Raw genomic sequence first — 8,750 nt, forward strand, 5'->3', positions numbered from 1 at the left:
CCGGTCTTTGAACATAGTTTTACGATATGCTTTATAGTACTTATTATTTAATTGTTGTATTTCTTTTATGTTCCTACGTTTATTTATCAAAATGTTTAGATTCCTCAAGTTATTAATCCCTATGCAAAGCCATCGTATTACAGTGCCATCTGTTAAGGATAACAGCAATCATTATATGAATTTTGTTTATATTTCTTCTCATTGTAAAATTGCAATGATCTTGATACCGCTTAGTAACAATAAATACAACACGACAAAGTAAAAAATAAAAATTGTTGTGTAAAGCGTTTAAATAAACTATCTGCCTCTTCCATTTTTTGATTTGGACAACTCAAAACTCTCTACTAAGAAAATTATCAATCATTTGATAAATTTATATGTAAAAACGGCTCGTTTGGGCTGAGAAAACACTTTACATAGAAGAGCGAACAACGTTTCGACCTTCTTCGGTCATCGTCAGGTTCACAAAGAAAGTGGGTTTCTCGTCATCACTGATTTGATAAATTTGATAGGAACATAGATAACAAAAATATCTATGGGATACTAAAAGTGTACGAAGTGAATAGCTACACAAAATGTGATTGACATACAATCAAAAATCAACCAAAAAAGATAAGAAAGAAAAACGGATCTTTTAAACCAATCACAAAATATTTTAGAAATATAATAATCTCAAGATCACAGGACTGAATGCTCATTTTGATAAACAGTAATCTAAAAAAATATATAATAGGAAAGTGTATTATGTCAATAGTTGTTGTGTTACCAGAACATTGTGGAAAAATATAATAGAAAAATGTTGAAATCCATTTCCATTCAACATCCATACTTTTAAATACAATTAACCTAATTGTAAGGTTAAAATAGTGAAAAGCCTAATCGCACAAATTACTTAATGCGAGCATTTCAACAGTCTGGACTTGCTTCTTTTACCGAAATAATCTTTATATATATTATATGACTGTTATTTTAGTTTACCAAAGTTTGACAGTACATTCATTGCTAATTGTAAATTCTACCTTATCTATCCTTGCCAACTATGTAGGTTATATTCACGTTAATGAAACATGTTCAATACTGTTGATAATGAAATAGATTTCATGTAGTATTTTAAGACTTATTGTAGAGTTGGTTATTACGTTCTTAAAGTCTATCTTAGTGCTAATTGGTTACATATCAAACTTTACATGTATATCTTAAAAACAGCTGGTTACATACGAAACTGCCTAGGTCTATCTTTATGCTAACTGGTTTAAGCAAACTGCTGAAATTAAGAGAAGTTTTACACGGTTCTGTAGTATAACAATGCATGTAGTGTTCAAATGATAAGAAGGTAAACGGTATGCATCTGTCCCTAGGAATACGGTGTTAGTATTGTAATTACACACTGTGGACACAGCATCAAGACCCTGTTAACCCAGAATTTACAAATATAACACTTTAATGATACACAGAGAATACTATAACGTTTCGACACAGCTATAAATATTTTATTTTCGTTTTAAAAGAAATTTTATTTCGCTGACACAAGGTATGTTGAGAACTTTATACAGTTATAGAGACGTTATTTAGTTAAGATATCCTGATTATTATGAATAATAAGATATACATTATTACTCTGTAACATGAAACGGTTCTCTTGAACAATACAATGATAAATTTATCTTTAGCAATTTGATATATTTAATTTGTGGTTTAAAGAACTATATTCAGCCTAATTTCATTTTTTACCCATGTATTACTATGTATTACAATTTAGAAAAGCTAAGTGACTCTGCAATAATTTAAATAGAAGACTAAAATTTTCATGAGGTCAACTAACATTATAAACCTCATAATTTTTTCTCTTTCTTCTATAACGGTGTAATCAGTATAAAGTGATGTTATTCGTAATTTTTTTTGTATAAATTAGTGTGTTTTAAAAAAGTTAGATTTGGGTTAAATTAAAGCTAATACAATGGGAAAACTGTAAACTCGTGCTCATAATGGAATAAACGCTTTTCTTAGTGAAACTGTTTTCATGAAAAGTGTGTTGTTTGTGTGCATTTTATCTCGTTTCTAGTGTCCAAAACTTAAGATATGCCATATGAATAAGAAATATAGCTCTGAATAAAAGAATGTGGAAAAGGTCATGGTTCATGGTTTAAATATAGCTGTTGTTCTTTTTCGTTAAAGTGTCATATGAACTGTGATTACACATATGTGTGGTTAGAAACACGATACATAATCAGGCATATCCAGTATGATTGAACACAGATATGATTTGGGTTTAATCAAATAAACGTATTGCCTGTATTAATATTAACTAAAATTAACTACTATTAACATATTAACTAAAAGAACACTTTTATGAGAATGTTCTACAAATATTTTGGTGTATAATCCATTCTCTATTTAGATATTACATTCTATGCTGTCGTTGTTTTTTATTTGGGTATAATCTAGGTGTTCTTAGTTTGGATATCCCAAGCTAGGTTCTACTTGTTTAATTAGGTTTAGGGTATGCTGTTCGAGTTTCTTTGTTTTGTAGTTTATCCTAAGCATCTTTTTTGTTCATTAAACTGAGGCATGAAAAGTGCTGTTTGCTTTGTTGTATTGTATACAGACTATTCAATAGTTTTAGCAGCCAAAAGGCTATCGTATTTCTCATTAGAAATCGACTTTTAAAATTTATCTATTCTGTCGTTCTTTCTTTGCTTCTTGATTTCTGCTGATTAGTCTGTAGTTTAACTGGCGAGAGTAATATAAAAGCAAAAACACTGTCCTTGGTTATAGAGTTAACCAGTTCACAATTAGTTGAAAGCAAGGTTTACTAACATTATTATCTTTACTAATCTGTTTTATTGTTCACATCTTCTGTTGCAACTCATTATATTAAACAATCATCCTTATCATAAACCAAAAGATATTCTATGTAAAGCTTCGCGAATTTTGCTGTCTAGACACTCTATAGCTCAATTTTATCACGTAGTTACTGTATATTATAAAAAAAACTTATATCACGTATAAACCTTCAGGACATCATAACAGCCTATGGATAGGTCTAATTTGTATGGTATGCCAAATACATTGAATCTAGGTTTAGTATAAAACAGCTTAAGATCTTTTGTGACTCAAAGAAAGTACTAAGTGAAAATATATTTCTGTGTACGACTGTAACTTTCGCACAATATTTCTTAGTAACTTAGAAATAATTATAAACTCAGTTACTCACGTTCCGTCGTTTAATAATTTTTGTAGAGAAATATGTCAAGTACTTTCTGTTTCACTGCGTCATCTGTTAAGCCGGTAAACTAACACAGTTGGCAGTAGAACACAGAATATTGTTTCTTTTAAAGTTACACTAAGTTATCTGCTTTTTCAACCGCGACAAATCGAACTTAGGATTTTAGTGTCGTAACTTACGCTGTTCTACTGGCAGTCTAGAAGTCAGATATTCTTGTGTAATTACATTTTGTGTTGATGGTATAAAACTTTAGAAGCAAGTCTTATATAAGTTTTAAGTGGATATGCAAGCGATTCGATATAATTTTGAATAAATTAAAGTTGTATTGAAAGCTATGGCTAAATGCCAATAATAAGAAATGCAACGTTATATTTCAAGTTTCGTGTATTTTAGTCTTGCATAAGATTTTTCAAAAACTGACCGAAATCATTTGCTTCCTAGGTAACGCTGTAAGAATCCTATACTTTTAACGTTTGATTATTTAACTTAAAATCAATCATAGAAATATGTTATTTTGAATAATACCATAACTTTTAAATCTGATAGAAGCAGAAGTTAGAACACATTATGCATTCATACAAAGGTATTTAGTGGAGTAACTGTAATATATTTCTTAAAGAAAAAAGTTGGTAGCTACTTTTAATTTGATTCTGGTCTCTGATTATTTAACAGATAGTCACACAAATAGAAAATGGACATCCATCGGTGAAACTAGATTTGAATGATGTCAATTTATGGTTGCTCTTTTATCTTCCAACAATTCATATTTAAAGAAATCCATATACATGTAATACAGTGTATTTTGTGCTTAATCGTCAATTTATTTTGAGTGTATACGTCTAACAAAAGTCTTAAAATGCGACTTTTCAATGCGTAAATGCTGTGCGAAAATTATATTGAAGTATATGCATGATAATAATATTGTTTAAGAAAATAAAACTATTATAAAATTAGCCTCTTCTATCCATCTGAAATGACCCAGTAAGCACCCTCTACCATAAATTTATATAAAAATAATTCTCAACAGACTCCCTATGTTCTGTAGCTGCTAGGACTTGTTCTAGCGTAACGTGCGGAATCGTTTTAGAAATTCTAATATTTTATTCTTAATTTAGCCATAAAGCGTGATTTATAATCTTTAAATTATAAACTTAGGTAACAGCGCTAAACGGACAGCCCCGAAATGCTAGATATGCATGAATATTTAAATTAATTAACATAAAGGCTAAAATATGATCATATTTGCAAGACCCATAGTACGTCATTTGCAGCATCGACTTGTGGCGACAATGATAATAAATTTGACTTTAAGATTAGCGTCAAGGAACTGCGTAATATTTATTGGCGTTCTTAAGCAGACTAATGTTTTGACTCGTAATTTAGTTACGTGAAAAATACGACGATAGCACGAGCAATTTAGGTTGAACGAAAGTATTACTTCCAATATATTGTCTTTCCTGCGTATTGATCAACGCATTTGATTTCAAATTTAAATACTTTTAATTGCCTGATTTATTTTAAAACACTTTCCACATTTAAAAGAATAGCTCACTGCCTTCAAATTAAAACAAAATCTCATTGAAAATCCAACACTTTCATGGTTCACGTACATGAATTATAAGGTTATTATAATTATTCAGTCAAACTAAATGTTTGGGAGATAATGATAAAGATGGAACGCAGAAATTATAGAGTAGATTATTTATGCATTCTCACTACGTTTCGTATAAATTATAATATTCTTAAATTTTGTTTTGTAAAACGTAGGTGGAAATTAAGCGTTTAAGGTTTATAGTAATTAAGTCTCTTTTGTGTGTGTGTGTGTGATTTGTTTCTGAAGTTGTTTCCGGTAACTTAGCGCTAAGTCTGAAGGCTAAGAGCGCTACAACTTAGAGTTTCAATACCAATGGTGAACATAGAACAGATAGCCCTTTATGTAATTTTTGTGCTTAACTTTAAAACAAATAAACTTTCTAAAATTGTCAGAATGTAATGTTCGATAACGTATATCAACAGGAATCTGAAAATCGAAAACTTTCTTCTGGCTGAGAGACTTAGTCTTGACAATGCTATTCTTAAACTCTATTCTGTCAACTAAAATTGGTAAATCAAATGTCTGATTACTTCATAACTTTGTGCTTAGATTTGTGTTTAGGATTCTGAATGATATCGAAACATATTTAACGCAAGAAAAGCGAAGAGGACGACTCTACTTCGATAAAAACAAATAGTCACTTTTCTCTAATAATTTCTATTAATATGCTGAAAATTGGTGGCTTAAGCTAAAAATATAAGATTTTAAAACAATGTTTTATTATAATAGTATGGAATATTAACGAATACAAAATTTTATGCAATTTTTTTTAAATATTAATTTGTTAAATAAAGGGAATAGTTTCTATAACGAAATATTGGATATCTGAATATATTTAATTTAAATAATAGATATGAAAAATAAAAATTAAATTACTAATGTATTTCAAATCCTTAAACGATCTAATTTCACCCAAATTTTCATAACTTAATATGGATTACAAACAGAAACTTTTATGGCATTTCTTGTACCTTAAAAAAGGAACCTGAAATAAATAAAAAAATATTCTTATAGATGGATATTTTGTGTACTTTTATATATAAGATAATTATTGTTTGTTTCTAGCTCAGCACAAAGCCACACAATGAGATGCCTTTACTGTTTCCACCATCTGTATCGAAACATGGTTATGAGCCCACAAACATATTCGCTGTGCCACTGGAGGCATATATAGAATAAAAAATCATAACAGCATGTCTGACTTCTTTCACTAGAAGCTTCATCGCAAAAAGTTTACTGTGTCCTCGGTTGAATAGTAGCTTGATAAGATCTTTATGAATATTATACTTATGATCTTCAATGTAGCGCTTGTTAAAATTTATATTTTTCTTAAACTACCACCCCTAGAGTTTCACTGTTAAGAGCGATGGCTTATAACGATGAGATCGTGACATTATCCCAACTGGAAGTGCAGCGCAGACATCCATTGTGTAACTTTCGCTTCAACTAAAGCAAACAGAGACTAAGGATTTCATAAAATTAACACCTGTACACTAATCAAAAGTAATATTTAAACTTGATTTTACACCTTCAAAATGGTGGCATTTAAGCACTTGGTCATATAACATGTTGCACTTTGTAAAGTACAGGTAACAAGTCTACCTTTGTAGATTAATACACATCCAAATACTTCATTTCTGCAGTTGAATACTGTTGCTTTCAGGAAACAATTTAAGTAAAACATATACTTATTTTTAACTAATTTATAATTATAATTTAAGCATATATTTTTATTGGTTCATCATTGAATAATTCCTCTTCTAGATAACGTTCTTATTTTTAAGTTACCAAAATATATTTCACAAAAACATATTTATTGAAACACAGATCTATTTAAGTACGAAAATCAAAGAAACCATTTTTCCAACGTTATTTTTTTCTCGTAATGTGTGCAATAGTAGTTTAAAATTGATGTTTATACCGTTGATTTTGATGTTTGATAGCGTATTTTTTTACGCATTTCAGTGTGTAGATACGTGAATGCTATAAATCTATCAAATTATCAAAAACTACATATCAAAGCGTACATTTTAACCCAGTAAATAAAGTACTTTATTGAAACTAGTAGTACACAAAATAAAACACAAAATATAATTAGTGGTGTGCCAGATGGTGGTATATTGATTACAGGGTCGTGCTGTGAAACTAACTTTCCATGTTCGCATCCAGTTGCAGAGAAATCACGCTCCACGTTTTGCGGCCGTGAGTGCGTTATAAGAGTAACGAGCAAACTCAAAGAGAGTGACGGTCAAACACCAAAAGATTAGCCGTAGACGCTGTTAAGTAGCTGTCTTTCTTCTAGTTTATCATTTTAAAATCAAGAGCAGATATACGTAACACAGCTTTGCTCGCGAATATCACCAAAACAAGCAAATAAAAATTTGAAATGATTAAACAGTAGTTGATATAGATATTTCCAGCCGTATAAAATGTCTAAAGTTGTAAGTATACCCTTGAAATTAGTGTCTGGTAAACGTATTATTCGAACATTGGATGGTTCGGACCTGAAGGAACGTAACGTAGAACAATGCGAGAAATAAAAAACCTTAAATAATCTATAAAGGAACAATATAGAATAGGTAAAAATGCATGAGACGCAAATTAATTACAGAAAACAAACAAACAACAACTGACTTTTAAAACATGAAATTTTTAAATTTAATATAGTCTTCAGAAATTTAAATTAAATGACGAACCTACGTACTTTGTTAGTGTTGGAGATTCATATAATACTAGCAAATCCACACATGCCATACAGCGTAGCGGACGCGACCGAAGATCAATTTAACAAAAACTATAAATAGCACTAATAACTCACTGTTCTTATAACGTTAATGTAACTCTAAGAGGTCATAAACAAGAGTTTTGAGAGGTTAAGCCAATTCTGACCTAGGAATTCTTAGCGCAGATTACTTATTATGTAGCTTTATACTTAACAAGTAAAATGCAATCTAACATCCTCATTGTCAGCTTTCTACTTGTCAATTATTTCTGGAGCTATATTTCTGGAAATGGCATCTCGAAGTCATGAATCATTCAGGACAGATAAAGACATTTAGCAGCCAGTAGTCACAATGTGATAACTAGGTAACTAGAACCACGAGTCATTCAGGTGATAACCAAAAACTAAAGCCATAAGTTGTCCAGTTAAAAACCAGACAACTAGGACTATAAGACATCCAGGTGATAACCAGGCAGACAAAGCCATGGATCATCCAGGTGACCAGGCAGCCAGAGCCATGAGCTGGCAGAACAATCAATCCTCACAAACCAGGTACTACACAGGTAGGTACCAATTCCAGTAATCAAAAGACAGACCATGGGAAGACAGTTTTCAGTACTTAGCCTGTATTCCAGTTAAATACTTAATATCATCATCACGGTAGTACCAGTGACATTGTCTGGAAGAGGCAATAAAGGATCCACCCCTGCCCCCCCAAAAAAAATTCACACTTTTTCAGAAAAATCAAACAGAAAAGCTGTAAAAGTAGAAAAGGGGGCAACGTGACCATAACTATTACAAATATGTAAAGAGACAGTGAGACACTTGGGATCGCCATAGATGTCGTCCTGAACCTGTGGTGCAAATAAGTATTATATAATAAATATTCATCAGAGATATTGCAAGGAAATATCTCCCATACCTTGTTGACGATATATGATCCGAAACCTGAAAATATTTGTATAGGAAGCGGTGAAATCACAATTTCGGTAAGTTGTTAAGGATTTACGAATAATAACACACACCAGGTACGTTTACTCTATTGTTTTACCATTTGATAAATGTATATGTGTGTGTTGGTGTGTGATACATTTAGTTATATGATCATTGAGGGCCCGGCATGGCCAGATGGCTAAGGTACTTGACTCGTAATCCAAGGGTCGCAGGTTCGAATCCCCATCACACCAAACATGCTCACCCTTTCATCC

Source organism: Tachypleus tridentatus, chromosome 11 (assembly GCF_004210375.1).
Source record: "Tachypleus tridentatus isolate NWPU-2018 chromosome 11, ASM421037v1, whole genome shotgun sequence".
NCBI lineage: Eukaryota > Metazoa > Arthropoda > Merostomata > Xiphosura > Limulidae > Tachypleus > Tachypleus tridentatus.